The 18,485-nt window shown below is 46.1% G+C and overlaps 1 protein-coding gene across 2 annotated transcripts in view; it reads left to right on the plus strand.

Moving 5' to 3' along the window:
• Nucleotides 1-18,485, plus strand: part of RAB11FIP3 (RAB11 family interacting protein 3) — an 85,796-nt gene that overhangs the window by 3,811 nt on the left and 63,500 nt on the right. For both annotated transcript variants that reach the window (XM_062588706.1, XM_062588707.1), the window contains exon 2: nt 18,315-18,408. The gene's annotated coding sequence lies outside the window, so the exon portion shown is untranslated. The remainder of the gene's footprint in view (nt 1-18,314; nt 18,409-18,485) is intronic.

The following is an 18,485-nucleotide window of genomic DNA, read 5'->3' on the forward strand; positions in this document are numbered from 1 at the left end:
CTTTAATTGCTGTTTAACTTCGGTGTCTGATGGCTAAGAGTGGAGCTGGAACTGCAGCGAGTGATGCTGTGGGTATATAACAGGCTGGAGCTCGCCTCTGGACACGCGGACTGTCACGCTCACACGTATGTGTATTTTGGAAGCAGAGCAAATCTGAAATATTTTGCTTGCATTGACCTAGGGCCCAGTTTTCTTCACCATAGAAATCTGTGGCAAAGCTCCCATTTGCTTCACTGATTCAGGCTTAAGCTTTTGCTCACCTCAAATATTCGGCTGGTTTGGTTGGAAACGCACTATAGTGATTAGTCTGTCTCCTTCCTCCTCCCCTTTCAAAAGATGTTATATCATCATTAATAACACATCTGTATTCTGCAGGAACTTGAGGATTGAGTTTTTCTTTTTCCTTCTCAGAGGAGAAAGCTTCCAAGCCAAAATAGTTCTTGTAATACGGTTTGGGTAAGGTGGTTGCCAGTTAGCTGAAAATGAATTTCCAAATAAGTTTTCTCATTTGAAGTGTCATAAAGATTCTTTAGAGACTCTTTGAACAGTGCCAGTGTCTCTAGGTGTTTAGAGAGCAGTGAGGTTTTTGGTTTTTTTCTTCTCTCAAGTTCTGGCTTTCAGCTTCTTGAAGGCATCCCTTTTCAGAGGGGTGAGGGTGGCGGGGGCCTGTCGTAGAGCAAGCATCTTTCTTTGCAAAACAGCAGAGCAACAAAAAAATTCTCTGATTTTTATTTGCAGTGGTAATCAGATCGATGAACTGTCCCAGGTAGATTGAATCCGGCAGAACTGTGAATACTCGATGCAGTAGTCTGTCTGCACTGGGCACGAGGATGACAATGATGGTAATTTTATCTGTGATACCAGGTTACTTAAACCTCTTATTCTGCCCCTCTACTTCAGACTAAGAATTCAGCTACTGCTGCACAGGTCGTTGATTCCCTCCTCCCACCCACCTTAACTACTAATTTTGATTTTGTGATCACTTCCCCAGATAAACACTCCTGTCCTCTTCTCCCCCCCCCCCACCCTGCAAAAGGCATTAGTGTCCTCTCTGGAGAATTTGCAAGTTCTCTTCCAGGACCAGGAGCAGGGATGAGCTGGGTTCCCAGGGAAGCGAGGCGTGTGGCAAGAAGTCACCTTGCAGGCTGAGCGTTGAGCGCTGCCAAGGGTGGGACAGGAGCGTGGCTCCACGTGGTGACTCTTGGGGCTTGTGTGGGGGTTCCACGCAGTTGTTGATCCGTTTGGTATCTATGGGAGGTTGGGGTTTGGCATCTCCCTAGCTGGGATGGCTAACGTGGTGATGATGGTTAGCTAAGTCTTTTTGCAATAAGATAATTGACTTTTAGCAGTGTTATCTCTTCTCAAAATAAGCTAGGCTTCAGGATGTGAGCAATAAAGTTTGGGGTGTAAAATGAAAGCAAGGTTTGGTGTCAGAGGCCAACTTCTAGTGGAGCAGCTGAGGGATTGAACCTGGGAATCCCTGGCGGTCCTTGACCATGCCACCTGAAGTGGGGACATCCTTTCTCAGGCCTCGAAGAGTGGTTATGGATTATTTGGGAGGAAGTGGTTGTGTGCTCTGTACCTCTGAGATCCTCCTGTGGCCTCTCTGGTGATCTGAAAGCCAGTTCTGCTCCTCCTTCAAGCACTGTGATGCTGAGATAGGGATACTTTGGGGACACTGTGGCATGGTACGTGCTTGCCCATTGGACACCAGTTGAGCAAGAGCCATGGAAAAGGGTTGTGCTGTGATGCCCACCTGTGTTGCTAGCAGAAGTGCTGCCAGCCTTGGTGGAAAGAAGGTGGCATGTTGCCATCTCCAGCTTTGTGCCCAGCCCTGCCACACCTGGAAACTGGAGGTGTAGGTAGGCAGGTAATTTGTCATGCGATTAAGCTTTGTTAGGTAGAAGCTCTAATTGCAGAGCAAAGCTGGAAAGCACTTGGAAATGCTAATGTAGAGCAAGAAAGTTTTTTGTTGTTGTTGTTGTTTTTGTTTTTTGCTGTCAGTAATATTTTGGGTCTAATACCAAACAGCATATTCCTGTGTGTTGCATGGACACCTTCAGCAGGGGACGTTTAGCAGTGCCCTCAAGTGCTCGGCTCCCGCAGGGGGCTGGAAGAGGGGGGCGTCACGAGAAGCACGCGGCACTTGGTGCGGCTGGCCCGCGTGCTGCTGGCGGCCGAGGCCGAGGGTGGCCTTGGGCGGCCGCTCCTGTGCGAGATGGACCTGGCCAAGATCTGCACAGGTCTCAGATTGGTCAGGAGCCCTAGCGGAGTAAAAGCAACCCTTCTACAGATTTTCAGTTCTTTCTGAGTTGCTTGTTAAATGTTTTAAAATACTATTCTTTTCTTTCCTTTTTTTTTTTTTTTTTTTTAACACAAAATACGAGGGAAAAGGAGGGGGGAGGCTGTTCTTCCAAAGTTTTGCCGCACTATATTGGGCTGTACTCTAAAAGAATAAGGTAGAGGTTGATTTAGGAAAGGACTTTTCCCTTCTGAGCAGAATGTTTCTAAGGATATAACTAGTAAAATTGTATTGAGGTCATCTTAATTAACTGACTGAAATATGATACTGTATCACAACGCAGTGGTTCTTCCAGAGTTGTTCCGATCTAATGCTGCTTTAGACAGTAAACACTTCAAAAGCATTGCGGAGGTGCTTATATCATTATAAAACTCAATATAACCAATAATTGATAGTCATTACGATTGCTTACCTAATTTCTCTCAATTTTATTCTTTTGGACTTTTGTTTGCCACTTCTTGTCAGATAAGACTTGCTTTGAACCCAACAGCGTTTTCTTCCCCTCCCAGCTGACTTTTGATTTTTTTTCAAAACAAATGACTTAGCTGCAGTCTCCAGCTCTGCTTGGGTAAAGAGTAATCTGCTTTCGCTGGGTCACGCTTGCATTTCTCTCTCCTCGGAGATAATTGGACTGCGAGTACCAGAAGTGTCAAATGCTGCTTTTCCACCCGCCCCGTTCACACCCACACAGCTCCATCCTTTGAAATCCTGTTGAGCAGCATCCGCCTGGGCTTCTGGTGCAAGGGCACAGGACTTGTTTCTCTGCATACATCTGGAATGAGCAATGCGATTCTTTGGTTGGGTTTTTTTCATTTTATCGCACTGGAAAATGCCGGTACTTCTCCGCTCTTTGGTAACGCTGTCAGACTGGTTGTGGTGTGTCTCTTCAGAAGCAGACTTTCTTCTCCGGTAGCCTGGTTTATTTGGTGCCGCGGTCAGACCCGTGCTAGTTAAGGACGCAGCAGAAAGCAAGTTCAAACAACTTTCAGCTTAAAATGCCATCTGACTCATCAGGCCTCTGACCGATCGTTGGGCAGGAAGGCCCGTTCACAGGGATGAATAGGATTAGGTAACGATCTGATATCTTGATCCGTATTGTTAAATGTGCCTGCTGACACAGATAGTGAATTTGTCCTTGGGGAATTGTGTGTTTTGGACTTTCAACAACTCTTGTGCTCCCACATGCCAAAAGCATTTCCATCTCCTGTCTGACAGCAGCGTGCGTTCTCGACGCGGCATTAAACCGAGCAGAGCCGCTTTCCCGACGACGTGTTTTTGTGCTGCATCTGCAGTACAGCTGTCTGGCTTAGCTGGCTGAATGAAGTCTAAGACAGTGAGGATTCTCCGGGTGTTCAACTGACAGATTTAAGTATCCACGCTGTCCAGTAGCCCCTCCAAATGCAAAATGAAAACTGAAAGAACATTTTGAAAAGCACTGGGTCATTTATTCACCTTGCAAATTGATCTTTAACAAGTTGCTTCTGCTTAGATGAGAATTACGCTGTAACGCTGCTGGTGGAAGCAGGGCTGGAATGGACTCGGCATCGTGGTGCCGCAGTCAGAGCGGCAGGGGCCGCGTGTGCTGGGGCGCGGGGCCGAGCTGTGCAATGATGGCCAAACGCACGGGGCCCTCTGCTCGAGTCTAATGGGTGCAGCTGGGCTGCAGGTCCAGGTTTCAAGCTTCCCGGTGTAGACAGGGCTCTGACTCAACACGGTGAGAGATCATGGACTTACGGCATAAAACCCCCTGTAGAATGCTCTGTGTGTTACTCCTCCCGTCTGACAGTGGGAAGATAACTGGAATACCTACAGGCTCAAAGCGAGCTTATTCTCCATGCGAGTAGGACAGTCGCAGTTCATACCTATGCCGCAGTGGGGCTGTTTTAGGAATCCAGAACATCCAAGCCCAAAGAGTAGCCCCAAAGGTTAATGAGATGATGGAAAATCTGGCTTAGACCTTCCGCACTGCTCTGAGTGGGATGGAAATTGTCTCTCCTCTTCCTGAACTTTGGTTTGCACTGGGTTTTCCCCTCCTTCGTAGTCTCAGTTGGAGCGGATATGAGGTAGAAGGAATTTGCTGGGGAGAGAATAAGTTGTTAATGTATGGAATATGGAGGAGAAGAGGAGGAAACATGACCAAAGCCAACCTTGGGAGCAGTTTCCTCTCAAACTGCTGGATTTTATGGCCAACCTTGAAGTGACGAGATTCGCTCTGCTGAGAGAAAAGCATATTGAAAGTGAGTTTAAGCAGAATTCAAAGAGAAAATCAGTGGTGTGTAAATGTTGGTAGGTACTTCCACAGCACTCTGCTGTTGTGGTTTTGGGGGTGCGCTGGGTTTTCTTTCTCTCAGCTGAGATGAGAAAATGAGATTAAGTGTGGAGAGCAAGTGCTCTTGTTTTCACTGACTTCCTGTGCTCCAGGAAACCCACCTAATAGAAAAGTTGCCAGCCCTGGGTCCTTGCACCTTTGTGCACGCGCCGAATGATCCCACAGCGGTGTGGTGGGTTTTCTTACCCTGTGCTCTGCTGTAAATGCCTCAAGGTCAAGGTCTCCTTTCTGGGCTGTGCTTGCTTTATCTCTGGTTTTGATCAGGTGGCTCTTCCTTCCCCTTCACTAGTGAGAAAACTGCTCTTAAAATTGGGAGGTCTGTGGAAGCTGCTCAGGAGAAGGTGTCCAGGCTGCGTTGAGTGTGCCATGTGAACTGTGCTCCACCAAGTCTGGGTCTAAGGACTTCTTATATTGTGACAGCAGTCCCCCTTTTTAATAGAAGGAACTGCCTGCAATACCAAACTGTCAAGAGATCTTCTTGAAAGTACTGAATTTGCTTCCTTGGTGTTATCTTAAAGCTTCTAGATGGTTAAAGGTAAAACAAGCAATGAGATGGTAGTGGTATTCAGCAAATATTTTAGTGCTTGGTTAAATGGGGTGGCTAATTCTGTTAGATAATGTATTGAACAGCCTGGTAGTTGCCTGTAATTTTATAATGCTTTGTATTCCTCCTCCAAAATAAATAAAGAAAAAGTTACTGTTCCTTCTGGTACAATATCCTTCGATAAACTACCGATAGTGTTATACTGAGTTTGAGTCACTGTTACTGCTGAAAGGGGTTTCCAGTTTGCAAATCCTAAGGCTAGTCTTACTTTCTTTGCTCCCTGGAGAAGGAATAAATCCAACTGGAGAGGATCTGGTGCTGGGACCTGTATAATCTGGCAAGACTAAGCGGAGCCCGCAGAGGCCCTTGGAACCAGGTCCCAGCGGTGCTGCGGAAAATCCATTGGTTGGTACCCAATAGGAAACTCAGCTTGAGGAAAATGTGCAAGAGGTAGGAAGGAGCCCAAACCAACAGTTTTTAGTGAACAGAAGCTTTGAAGGACAAGAAACAAATGGTGAGTGTTTAGTGCAGCTTGAAGGAGCTTTTGAGAGCGGCAACCCGGCACCAAGCCTGGGATCTGCACAGGCTGCTCTAGAGTCCTGCAGGCTTACGTAAAACACGGCATGAAATTGGGAGCTCTTTGGGGAGTGTTTTCATGCTTGGAAAAAAGTATAGCTTTGAAAATGAAACCTTTATTATTATTTTTTTAAATGGGAAAATAATATTCAGTTCTACTTTAGCTTTAAAATTGATATCTAAATAAACGGGAAAGGCAGCATTGAAAGCCAAAGCTTTGGCTGCAGTGGGATTAAAAGGCGTCTGTTGCCTCCCCTTTGCATGCCTGCATTCCTTATTTTTCCAGAGGAGTGGCAATTCTTCACCCTGCTCACAGTGTGTGTGGGGAAATTATAGCTGAAAAAATAACTTGGATATCCTTGCTGATTTTTTTTTCTCTCTATGCCTGCTAAACTGATGCAGCCAGTAGCTAATCCAGGCATGACTGCTTGGAGCTCTGGGGACTACTGTGCTGGCAGGAATGCAGTGAAAGGATGTGGAGGGAGCAGAGGCAAGGCTTGCGGGAGGCGACTTGTGCAGAAGGGGCTGGGGTAAGATGCTGGAAAGCTTGACGTGCAGTAGGAAACTTGTTCTTTAATTTTTGTGCTGCACCCCTTCAGGCTTTCTGTGGGATGCTCACCTCTTGGTGGTCTCATAGGGAGAGCTGATGGTGCAGCAGAGGTGGTGGGCAAAGAAAGGATGCTAAGAGCAGAGGGGTGGGACTGAATGCATCGAGAGCAAAGGCAGCTCCCCTGGGAAGCACAAGCAATTTATTTTGCTGTCAGCTGATAAAGTCTGTTGGTAGTGCCTGGGCCAGTCCAAGGTGACCAACTTCTTCCTGGCTTTGGGCTCAGGCAGCAATTTGGGCTTTGTTCTGTGTTATGTTGCAAAGGATGTTGTATGCGGCACGGAGCTGGATGCATCTTGGGCAGAGACCTGCAGAGCAATCGGGAGTCCACAGAGCAAAATCCAAAGCTCTTGCCTCAGAGGAGCTGAAGGATGCTGGATGTGGTGAGGTAGCAGGGTGCTGGACAGCCTCTGGAGATGTTAACACTGTTGTTGTGGTGTTGGGCTTGTAGGCCAGGTATGCACAGTCTCACGCTGAGCTTTCAGTGCTGTGCATTGCATCTCAGCTCATTTCTCTCGCCTTTTTCTTTTTCTTTTTTTTTTTTTTTTTCCCCTCTCTTTTTTTCTCTTAGAATTCCCCTCTGATCCTGGAAACAATTCTGGGCTATTTTTCTTTGTCTGGCATATCTGCTTTGTGTACTTGCCTTTGTGCAAACAGCACTTTCTGAAGACTGGTTGCCAAAAGAGGGGAATAACTTGATGTAGTTCTGAAAAAGTGAGTCTTTGTGCTTTCTTGGTCTCCGAATCGCACTTGTTCGTATTAAGATAAACTGAACTTTGACAGTATTGCAGTGTCAGTCTGGCTACACTTAACTGTCTAACATTTAACCGCCTGGTATGGAGATAGACTCCTGACTTATTTACCTGCGCTTTGCCTAGGCTTTCTGTTCTCACTGCCTTCCCAAGTCTTACCACCTATGAGAGATCTGCGTCTGCTCTGAGAAGCGTGGACACCTACCATGTGAACCAGTCCAGTAATTTGCATAAATATGCTGTTGAGGAGTTTCCACTCTGTAGTGGTGGTGTTCACTGTCCTGCCTCCATCTATGAACGAGGTTACAGCTCTTCAGATGGTGCTGCTTCTTGCCTCTAGCTTTCATGGTTTGCTGTATTTGTGTATTGGCAGCAGTTCCTGTTACTGGTTGTTACGATCCTACTCGCTTCAAAGATTATAGTGTGTAAAGTATTTTTTGGAGAGGGTGAGTTAATAAAAGCAACCCCCAAAATAGTGAGAATGTCTGTGTTCTAGGGCATGCCACAAATTTGTCTTGTGCTACTTTCTGCCCTGGTTTGGAGAGAATGAAAACAAAATTTACAGTTCTGGATTTACAGTCTGGACGGTCTGTTCTGCAACCGAACTGTACTACATGTTTTTGTTGCAGGGAGCTTGCGTGAAACTAGACTGGCATTGAAAAATGCTCAGTCTTGTCTAATGCCCGCTCTTGGAAGCGTGACCTCCTAGCATGTTTTATTAAGTTACTCATTGTCCGTTCAAATCAACTCTAAAATCTTGTGTGGGCTTCATGCCTCAGTGCTGAATTGCAGCAGAAAGTAGCCTTCCCGTCTCAGATCCTGGGGTTACTTCGGCTGTGGTGTTCGTGCCTTCCCCCAAGGGAGGCTACAGCCTTACGTAAAAATTCCTGCATTAATGTAGGAGTAACCTAGAACAAACCCTGATTTGGGATCCAGTCAGCTGCCTCCAAGCGGTGTGTTTGGAAGGGCGAGAACCGGCCTCCTGTGCCGCTGAAAGAACAACAGCTAAAACCCAGAGCCTTCGGTACTTTGGGGTGTGCAGGAAGAGCAGTGTGGGCAAGCTTGCTTAGACAAATGAATGTACTTGTAAGAAAGCATCGCAGTTGAACTGCTTGAATATGTAACTGGAGAGGCAGGAAATCTGGAATATCTGAGGCACAAATGCAATTAAATCTTATTAAAATTATTTCAGTTTATTTCAGTGTTCCTAACAATGTTTTCAGACCAGCCTTGAAATTCTCTTTAAGTATGATTTATGCTTCTGTAATAAAAATGGATGGACAATTTATAAGTAGTCATGTTTACATTTGAGGTGACACTAAAAACATATGAAACCAGGCCCCTAAACCGTGGCTAGGGCGAGGTTAGGGGACCTGCCAATATGCCTCAGAGCTGGTTAGGGTAGTCCATGCAGGCAGCGTCCTCACTCCCGTTTCATATTATAGACTAGATGAATTTTGTACAAGTCTTTGAAGACTCCTGTTGAGACTGCTGCTCCAGTGATCATGCACGAGCTGGACTGGCGAAGACTGCTGCAGTTCAGCTCAATACAGTGGCCTGGAGGAAGGTCTGGCTGCTCTTGCCGAGTATACCAATTTATTTAGGACATCTTGGTTTTGGTTTCGTGTAAGGACAGCAGAAAAGATCTGGATCCTCAGGCTTGCTTGGCTGCAAGTGTATTAAAACATGTTTTGTGGCTTCTCATTCTTCCTTTTGAATTTTGGAAGGGAAGTTTTCTTTTTTTGCTCTCCCAATCCGTATGGCGCTTGTATAACAGACTATCTTCTCTCTTGGGGTGGTATGCAGGAAAAGTTACTCATCTGATCACCTTTGGGTTTGTTCTTGGTTCCAATTAACTCAGACTTCTTCCTTCCCCTTTCAAAAAGGGAAGATAATAAGATGGAGAGGGAAGTCTCTGCAAACTGGCTTTTTGCCATCTTGAGGAGACGGTCCTGTTCATCACAAACTCGCATCTTTCTCCTCTGGTGCTCCCTGCACCTGCAGGAAGAACCTGCTGATGCTTCCTACACCAGTGCATGACACAGAGAGGCTGGCTGGTGGCTTCCTGCCCTTTTCAGGACAAGCTGTCTCGGGATAAAGCTGCTGGTGTGCAAGACTGGTACAGAAATTGCCTGAAAGTAGGTGACACTGAAAGCCGATGACATGCTAAACACCTTTAGTCTTGGCTAAATAGGAGGAGGGAGGAGTGGCTTTGATATGCAAGTAGATTTGTTAAAACTTGAGGGTTTTATCTCCTTCTCTGGGCATGTAGGAAAGGAGGGAGATTTGTTTCTGTTGGTGAACTTACTGAATTTATTTCAAGCAAATAATCAAACCGCCACGGCTTCTTGCACTTGGTTTGTGGATGTTCCATTCCCTGTTCCAGTTCTTGACCTGCAGGTTGATTAAAAATGCTGGACGTTTTTTTCCCCCGTTCCCTTAAATAGGTTTGATCTTCCTGTTGCAAGAGGAGATGAGAATAAAGCAAACTGAGTCACTTTTTCCTTTTCAGAAAGATCTCTTGATTTTGGTTTCAGGCATTAAATTGGTAGCAGAGGGCCCTGCAATTTTTGAATCCTTTGAGAGTGAAGTGATGACAGATGAACTGATGTGCACAGAAGATTGGGGTGGATGGAGGTGCAGATGGCAGAAAGCATCGTCACTGAGTGTTGCTTATGGTAGACCTTTAAAGAGAAACTTGACCAGACAGAATCTGCCTGCTGCTTTCCTTCTGGACTTTTTGAAAAGGCTCTGAGAATGACATACTTGCACAGCAAACCTGGATAAATGCCACCACTTACAAAATAAATAATGCAGCTCTTGCATTGCTCGCTCACAATTGACCAGTGCTTCTTCCTGTAATGAGATCTACCCCCCTTGAGGGTATTTTAAAGGTTAGTTAATTAGGTGTAATTGCAGCAGAATAGAAACCTGCTCTAGGGTTCAGCCTGCTCTCTGTAATCCTTTAACAAATTGCTTGGTCGGTTCCTGTAAACATTGCTGGGACAGGTGTAACCCCAAGTTATCGACCTTCTTCTTAGCCTGCCTGGGTTTGATGGAGCTGCGGAGGTGACGCACTGGAAAGGGTGCCTGGCTTTGGTAGCCCACGCGACGGTGGTGCGGGTCCCAGCCGCGCCCTGGGAACCGCCTCGCGTTGTAGCAGCACCAAGTTTTTATGCTCACACACTGTTTGCGTGTTAACGCTCTTTCCACCCAGCCAGGCAAAGAGATGTGGCCTGAGCCCAGACAAATGCTGTGTTAATGGAGATTGATTCATTTCAGCTGATCGCATTGCAGCCCATTGATCTGCGGAGTTTGTGATCCGAGGAGAAGGGCTGAATCGTGGCAGCCGGCGTCTCTGGGACGTTGTGCGGCTCCTCTGGTATTTGGCTGCAGGAGGTTCAGTGATTTCGACTGTAATTTGCACGTCTCCTGAAGATAAATGATACAACTTTTCTCACTTGAGCAGCTAGCATTAAAAAAAACCAACAACAACAAAAAAAAAAAAAAAAACAAAACAGGCCTTTTTTGAAAGGATAGGTTTAGCCTTAAGAGTCGAAGTGTGGGCAGGTGGGGTTTTTCTTTTTTGGGGGGATATGTGTCTGATTGTAAAAATACCTGAATACTTCTTCTCTGTATTTAACTGAAGAGTCTGAGTCTAGAGATGCTGTGTCCATCCTTGCATAACCATGAGACATTCTTAAATTGAATATGCTCTGTTTGTTAAATCCCTGTGTATCAGTTCAGGCCAAAGAGCCAGCTAAACGTAAAGGGAACTTCTGTCTTGAGCCCTTTCGTGCACTTCAAAGCATCAGTAACTAAAAATCCTCTGTGTTTGGCATAAATGCAAGTGTGGAAGACTTCTGCTGGAGTTTAGAGTTTGACTTATTTTTCCCCTAAAGATAAAACATGTCCAGAGTAGACTTAGCTTTTTAGAGAGAAGAGCGTATTCGGAGCGGAGAGGTGCCTGCATTTTTATGTCCTGTCTCAGCCAAGCAAGCTTTGTTGGCTCCCATATACACAGAATTGATCTGGAACCTGATAATTCAAAGGTTTGTTAAATGACCCTTTTCTCTGTTTAAAATAGAGCTGGCAACTACCCTGAGGTTAAATTAAAAGGACTCTACAAATAATTATGCAGAAATTGGTCTCCAAAAAGCCTTGCAGGCTACAGACTCATCCTGCTTTCTGCCTCGTGACCCAGTGAGTTTGGGACTGGTTTTGTCTTTTCCTTTGATTGAAACTCCAGATTGTAAACAGGCAGAGAGGGTGAGCTGGTGCTCCCGGCAGATACTGCCTGGCAGGTGTCTGCTTCTCTAATCCCATGTGTTGTCTCCCTGAGACCCTTATCTGCAGTACGAAGTAGACAAACGCGGTACTGCCGGACACAGCGGGCTACCTGTAAATAGACCCTCGCAAACCAGGCTGCTCCGATCCAGAGACTTCAAATGAAAAGAGGTGGTTTGGTGTGTGGGCTTTTTTCTTTTTTTTTTTAAGGCCAAACAGAAGATACAAGCCAGCTTTGGGCATGTTTAAATTAGCATGGAGCCTTGCACTGAACTGGGCTGAGATCCAAGCAGCAGAGTGCCGGCAGCAAAGGGGAGAGTGGTACAGCTGGAGGAAATTTAAAGTAGAGGCTAATAGAAAAAGCTCAGCAGTTGGATTAAAAGTGAAGTTTTATTTTCTCTTTGTAACACTTCAGAGTTTTCATTCAAGCAGAACCTCCAGATGCGTGGGGAACGATGTTAGCGTGCACTGTGACTTGCAAAGAAGCTGATTAAACAGCTACATAAACACTTTGGAAACCTTTCTGGCCTGTTAACAGAAATGTTGAAAGGCTGCATTTACTTGCTTCCTCTTCTGCATACTTGAGGTCCTTGCCCACAGAAGGGAGGGATGGCTGCTTGCCTTCCTCAGATTTCCCTCAACGGCACCGGAACGAAAGCCGCCCTCTGGAAGCGGGAGCTTGACTAGCACAGACCCTGCTTCCCTGCCTGGTGCTGCCTTGCTCCATGTTAAACTTGACCACAAAGGCTCCCTTTTCTGAAGCGGAAGAGGCAAGGGTAAGGTCCTTAAATCTGTTTGTTGGAGTCGCCTGGGATACTTGTTTTGGGAGAGTATGGTTCCCCCCACCTCCCTTCCTGCTGAGACCGATGGCTGAGCAGGGAGGTGGTAATGAATGTGTGAGACTGAGGGTCTGTGGAGGTGGCTGGTGTCCAGGGGCTCACTGTTCCCTCTAACCCCTCCTTCGGAGAGCTCTGCTCCTCTGAGCTGTGAAGCGTGTGATGGTCTTTCCCCTGCCCTGGTCCATGCCTTGTGTTCTGACAACTCTCCGTACGCTGATGTCATCGCGGGCTTGAGTGAGCAGCTTGGTCTGCTGGAACGGGCAGCTAGCAGCGGAGGCACCTGGTAACGGGACCTGGCCGTGGTGTATGCGTATGTGACCACGTATTTTCTCTACACCGCAGCCTCATTGCTGCAATGCCTGGCTGAGACAGGGGCGCCGACCCAATCCTTGCTCTGAGCAATTTTCCTCAAAGCTCCAGGTTGAGTGCCTAAATGCTCTTGTTCTGGGTTAAACCTTTGTATTTTTGTAGAAGTGGTTTCTATAAAGTGAAATATGAGTGTTTTTTGAACAGCTCAGGCTGCTGCTGCTTTTTGCAACAGCCCCCAGCCAGCTTTGGCTGCTGCCATCAGGTCAAAATACAGTGATGAGTTCCTGGGTGAAGGTCTTCCTCTGGTGGTTGTGTTAGTGGTTTGACTGTTGCTTTGGGGTTAAAATAAGTCCCAGCCAGCAATAAGTGCCCTCTTTGTGGCCCAGTCAAAATCTGGACTGGGCCTACTGGTTTTGTGAGCTTTTCCCCGAAGGAACTAGTCTGTCCTTGTTGATTGCTCAACTGGGCAAAACGTACTGAGCCAGGTGCCAAGTTCAGACAATGTTCAGGCTCTTGCTTAGTCTCCTGTGTGGTGTTTCGTATCTCAACAGGTCTCTTGCTCACAGCTCTCCCCAGTTTCTAGGTTCATTTTGCATGTAATCCGTGTGGTTGGCTCTCTTAGGGTAGTTAAGTTCAAGGTAGCACAGAGTGTTAACAGGAGACATACCTCTTCATAGCTCTTAAATACTACTGAGTTATATTCCCTGCCTTTGTGCCTTCTTCTTTCATCCTCCCCCCAGCTCCCCAGCAGCAAATAAGAAACCAAGCCTGGGTAGTTACCTGTTAAGCACAACAGATCTGGTATCTTCCAGTTTTCATCCTCACTCACTTTCCTGTGACTTATGTTGGTGCTTGTCCTATAGCTCAGAAAACCAAGGAACCACGGGATCAATCCCTCCCAAAGAAGGGAGATCACAATTTCAAGGCAAAAGTATCTTAATCTTTGCTTACCTCTGCATGTCTCAGAATGCAGGGGTGCAAGTTAGGGGTGAGAGGTGCAGCCTGCTAGCTGGCCTGTCTTGAGCTGTGTTATATGAGATCACTGACTCCAGTGGTCACTGGGAATCTCTTGCTTTCACCTTGCCCCTTGAACAAACCTCTTCTTGGAACCTGACTTAAGTCAGTCTCTGTCAGAGCATGAATGAAAACTTCTGGCAAGCTTAGAGGCTGAGGAACACATCAGCTGGTGATCACAGCCTTCCCTTCCTTGCGAGACCATTGCTTAAAACATCCACTGCACTTGCTGTATTGAATCTATCCACCACATGGTGGAAACATGGAGCATCAATGAGATTGGGGGGGGGGGGGGGGGAAGACGTTGAGCTTCCTTTCCCTTTCCCCCAACCTGTTTGACAGGGGCACTTGCAGCTGGAGAATCCCTCATCTCCCTGGAAATCTTCCGTTTTGCAGCTGCCAAACGTTTGTGTTAACTTGAATTTGGAGTTGTCACTGTTGGTTTAGCTGAGGCTTGAGAAATCATTTGCCAAACTTAACTGCTTCAAAGAAAATAATTTTTTTTGTGTGCTCCCCATCTTCGTAAAGCCGTTAACAGGCGGTGCAATGCTAATCCATCACACTGGCATACGTACCCGGAGGTGGCTTGGTCAGAAGGGGTTCATGGACATGGGTGGTGTTTGGCAGCAAATCTTGTTATTTTTGGAAGGCAAAACACCCTTCCAATATGAAGAGCTCTTGAATACAGAAGATGATATGTTAATGTGGTTGGTGTAATAAGCAGTTCTTGCTCTGTTCTTGAGATGTAAGATGACCCTCCTCCTCCTCCCCAATCTGCTTCCCTTTCCCTCTCCATGGCAGATCTCTACAGAGGCTCAAACTAGTTGAGCGCAGCCACGTATCACTTGCCTGCAGATCCTTAGTACTTGCTTATTGAGAAGGCGGAGAATCAGTGCTTGTGCAAAATAGATGCTGCAGTACCTTCTCATGATCATTTTTCTCTGCTGAAGGGTGCAGGAATTTTCATGATCTTTAGGCATAGGAGAGCATTTCAGGCATCCGACTCTTCAAGGCCTGTATCATATAGCATGTGAGTGGGTGCATGAAATTCAGAGGTGAGATGGTCAACGAGATGGAAAGTGTATTAATTCAGCTACTGTGTTCTTGGGTCTGTGTGCACGTCTATCTTTGATCTTGCTTATGAGATGATGCTAGATGCAGCTTGCTGACTAGGCTCTTGAAGTCCATGTTGCCTTGATTAGCCACTTTTCACCACCTCTGAGAGAGGTCTTGTATGGCTCTCATGCCCATAGCCTGTTCTGGCTTTGGTCTGCAGGCAGAGCCCCATCCTTGCCATGGGGGCTGGCAGAGTTGCTTCCTCAGTTCCTACTGTGGTATTTTGCTTCTGCAGATTTCTGTCTGTTTTCAGCTCAAGGTAGATTGACTTCAAGTAGTATAAATCTTTTGGTTTCAACTGGAATTTAAATTAGCTATTTAAACCAAGTCATCCTCTTTGCTCTTAATCCTCTGTTTCTAGCTGCTCTTTCCTCTTCAAGAGGAAGTTGTTCGTAATGAGCTACAAACACTTTAAGCAAAACCTCTATTTTGAATGTTTCTTGCTCATCTGTTTGTTTTACATCAGCATGTGTTTAGTATTGGAGTGTTAACTTTTGGGTTTGAGCTAACAGGAGTGGGGTGTTGACTGCTCTACTCCTATCCAAGTTAGTGCAGATAAATTTGTTTTCAGATAAACACAAATCTGTAACTTTCAAACTGTCTAACAGATTTGCTAATCCAAAACTATATTTAGCCATTACTCGTGAGTTTTCCAACTTTTCTGATAAGATAGGATTTGTTTTTTAGGTTAGTCATCAGAATGAAGAAATGGAAGAAATTGGCAGTGACAGTTCTGGAGAGAGATCTTGGAGTTGTCACGGGCACTTCCTGTTACGATTTTATCTGAGCTATGACAGCCAAAAGGTGGTGGGCCTCCTGAGGAAGGGTACTGGGAATAATGCAGAGGGCCTCTGCTTGGCATTGTTTGAAATCTTGATGTATCCCCATCTTGAGTACTGTGTGCAGTTCTGGTTTTCATCCTCAAAAAGGATGTGTGTGTGTGGGGGGGGGAGCTAGAGAGGGTACAAGAAGAACAATTAAAATGATCAAGGAGATGGAGCAACTGCATTAAAATGATCAAGGAAAAAGTGAGAAGGGCTCGGGACCCTTTGGGTAGGAGAGAGGGTATATGATCAAGGTACATAAGATTACAAGGGTGATCACGCTTTGCACCTCACCACACCTTGTGGTGGTAGGGCTAGGAGACCCTTGATAAACAAGCCAGAGAGAAATTTAAAGAGTTGATGGTTCTCCTGTACAGAAAAGGCACTGAGCTCCTGGGACTTGCTGCTGCAGAGGCTCTGGAGGCAAGTGGCAGGTTCAAACAGTCCTTGGACAGATCTGTGGCCACCAGAAGGATGAAGCAGGGAGGTACCATCTGGCAGCTGCCAATGCTTAGTTGGATGCCAGGAGGTCCCCAGGGCCTGGCTGTGCTGTAGACAGCCTCACCCAGGCAGAATGGGTGCTAGGTGGGCCCGGGGAGGTGTTTATGTTCTTGTCCTCCCTGTTTTGTGAGCTCTTCCTGATTGTCAGAAATTATTTGGCACTTCAGAGTCTGGTTACTGGACCTTTGTCTTGATCAGGTATTTTATGGTCAGAGGTTGTTTTAAACCTGAGCAGCAAGTACATGCAGATCTGGGTCAGCACAGGCATATTACAGGGTACTTAAACTGCTTCGGGAGTTGTGTGGCATTTGTGTGCATCTGTAACTTCAGCGCTGTGAAGTTTTGCTTAATAAAAAAAAAAGATGGGGTGGAGTTGAAATATTTTAATTTAAATATGTAGGTGACTTGCAGCAAGTTACTTGCATCTTTTGAGCTCTAATCTGCCGGATGCATTAACTGGAGCTGACACGTTCCCGTGAGTTGTGTGTGTGATTCTGAAGTACCTCTGTTTGACATACAAGAAGTGTGACTCATTCGAGTCAGTGTGCCGTGCAAGTTCAGCAGTTCTGCTGTTATCCGTCTACCGAAAAGAAAAAACAACCAACCTACCCCCAAAACTAGCATTCCCCACCAAACTGGAAATGGTGCTCTTGCTTTCTCCTCCCCATTCACAACAGGGTAAGCTGATGGGCAGGCAAGCCTGTGTCATGCCGGGGTTGTTTGGGCGTTTTTCGTCTCTCGAGTTTTGAGGTGCACACCTTGGTATTTGTGGCCCATGCCCTGCTGCTTCCTCTGCGCTGGCAGGACGCTCGCTGTTGCTCCGGGGAGGTGGGATTTCTGAAGCCAAGACTCTTCTCCTGGCTTTTCCCCCACGCAACCTCCCCCCGCAGGTTGGAAATCACGTGAACATGCGAGTGAACCGCAGGCAGCTCTGCTCGCATGTTGCAGATGTGATTACGTGGATGTTTTTTTTTCCTGTATAAACACAGAACTGGGTTTCTTAAGGAAAAACAAAAGCAAACAAGAAGGAAACCTCTGATGTGCTGATGAGACAGATGGCTCTGCACAACGCAGCTGGACTCAGCTGCACTCGGTGCTGTTTAGATAGGGGCTCTACTTTTGTCCTCCTTGCCTTTAGATGTTAAAAATATCTTTTTAGATGCAAGGTGTTTGTTTCCATCCTTGAAATAAAAGGCTCGATGATCTTGGCCGAAAGGTGGTGGCTCAAACAAAAACAGGAGATTGCCCGAGTGCCGTGGAAGGGCTCTGCGATGAGTTTGTGCTCGTGAGAGCTGAACAAATTCAGCACTACAAAGTGCCTGAAGACTTTCTCCTGTATGTCAGCTGTGGCAGAGGAGGAAAGGTCAACGCGTGTCGTGGGGTGAGGGCACTTTTCAAGTACAAAACCAGCTGTGTGGTGCCCTTTTTTCCCAACTCTTAAATGCTGCTTCTTCCTTGGATTGCTCCTTGATCTAAAGGATGTGGCTCTAAAATATTTGAAGGTGCCTCAGTATCTCTTGAAAATAGAATTTGCTTAAAAAAAAGGGAGGCAGGAAGATGTCTTAATTGTTTCAGCGGTCTGCAAGCTAGCTGCTGGATGAAGGCTGTTGGGAAGGGAGGGCCTTGCAGCAGCCTGGAAGGAGCTGAACGCACCTTTTTGAAGTCTTTGTTTGCACTGCGAGGAACGACTTTGGTTTTGCCCTCTGATTGTAGCTGCTCTGTTTGAAGTGCCAAAATAATCCTTGCTGGGTTTGAGAAACGTCTCTTGCTCCTTGTGTGTGTCTGCTTCTATACCCGCATCCTAATTCTCGCTAGCTGATCTGATTTTTTTTCCCCGCCTCCTTGAGCATTGTCTAATTGTGAAAATGTTTCAGTTATAAGGCCTAAATATGTAACATGGAGCAGTTCATTATTGCTGAAGCCTGTTAATTGGAGCTTCCTACTGGGCAGTCTATTAACGAGCTTTCCCAATTAAGATAGGACCTCTTTAAATAAAACAGCAACAAAAGAAACCCCCCAGCACGAGAAACAAAAGCTGGGCAGAAATGATCACATTACAAGAAATACTGCACTGACCCACGTTTCCAGACTGGCCCTGAAACTACTGCTTAGTCTAGGAGCGATTACTTATCCTCCCTTTAGTGAGAACTGCTGCTATTTGGTGTCAGTTTGAGCAGTTTGACATTAGCTTGAATCTCTCTTTTCATGGAAGAAGAGGAGGGAAGGAGGAATTTGTTAAAAGATGTTTCTTTGAGCTTTCTTTAATGTCTGGAAAAGAACTTTCTGAAGGGTAATGCTGCTTTTATGATTACAGGTAAAGGACCTAACGAAGTACCTTGATCCGAGTGGACTTGGAGTCATCAGCTTTGAAGACTTCCATCGAGGGATCAGAGCTATCAAAAATGGAGGTGAGTTTGCCATTGTGCTGTGAATGAGGACAGAAAGACACTAAAACGTAACACCAAAAGGGTTAACTGAGCTGACA

The sequence above is a fragment of the Rhea pennata genome, chromosome 15, assembly GCF_028389875.1.
Source record: "Rhea pennata isolate bPtePen1 chromosome 15, bPtePen1.pri, whole genome shotgun sequence".
Classification (NCBI taxonomy): domain Eukaryota; kingdom Metazoa; phylum Chordata; class Aves; order Rheiformes; family Rheidae; genus Rhea; species Rhea pennata.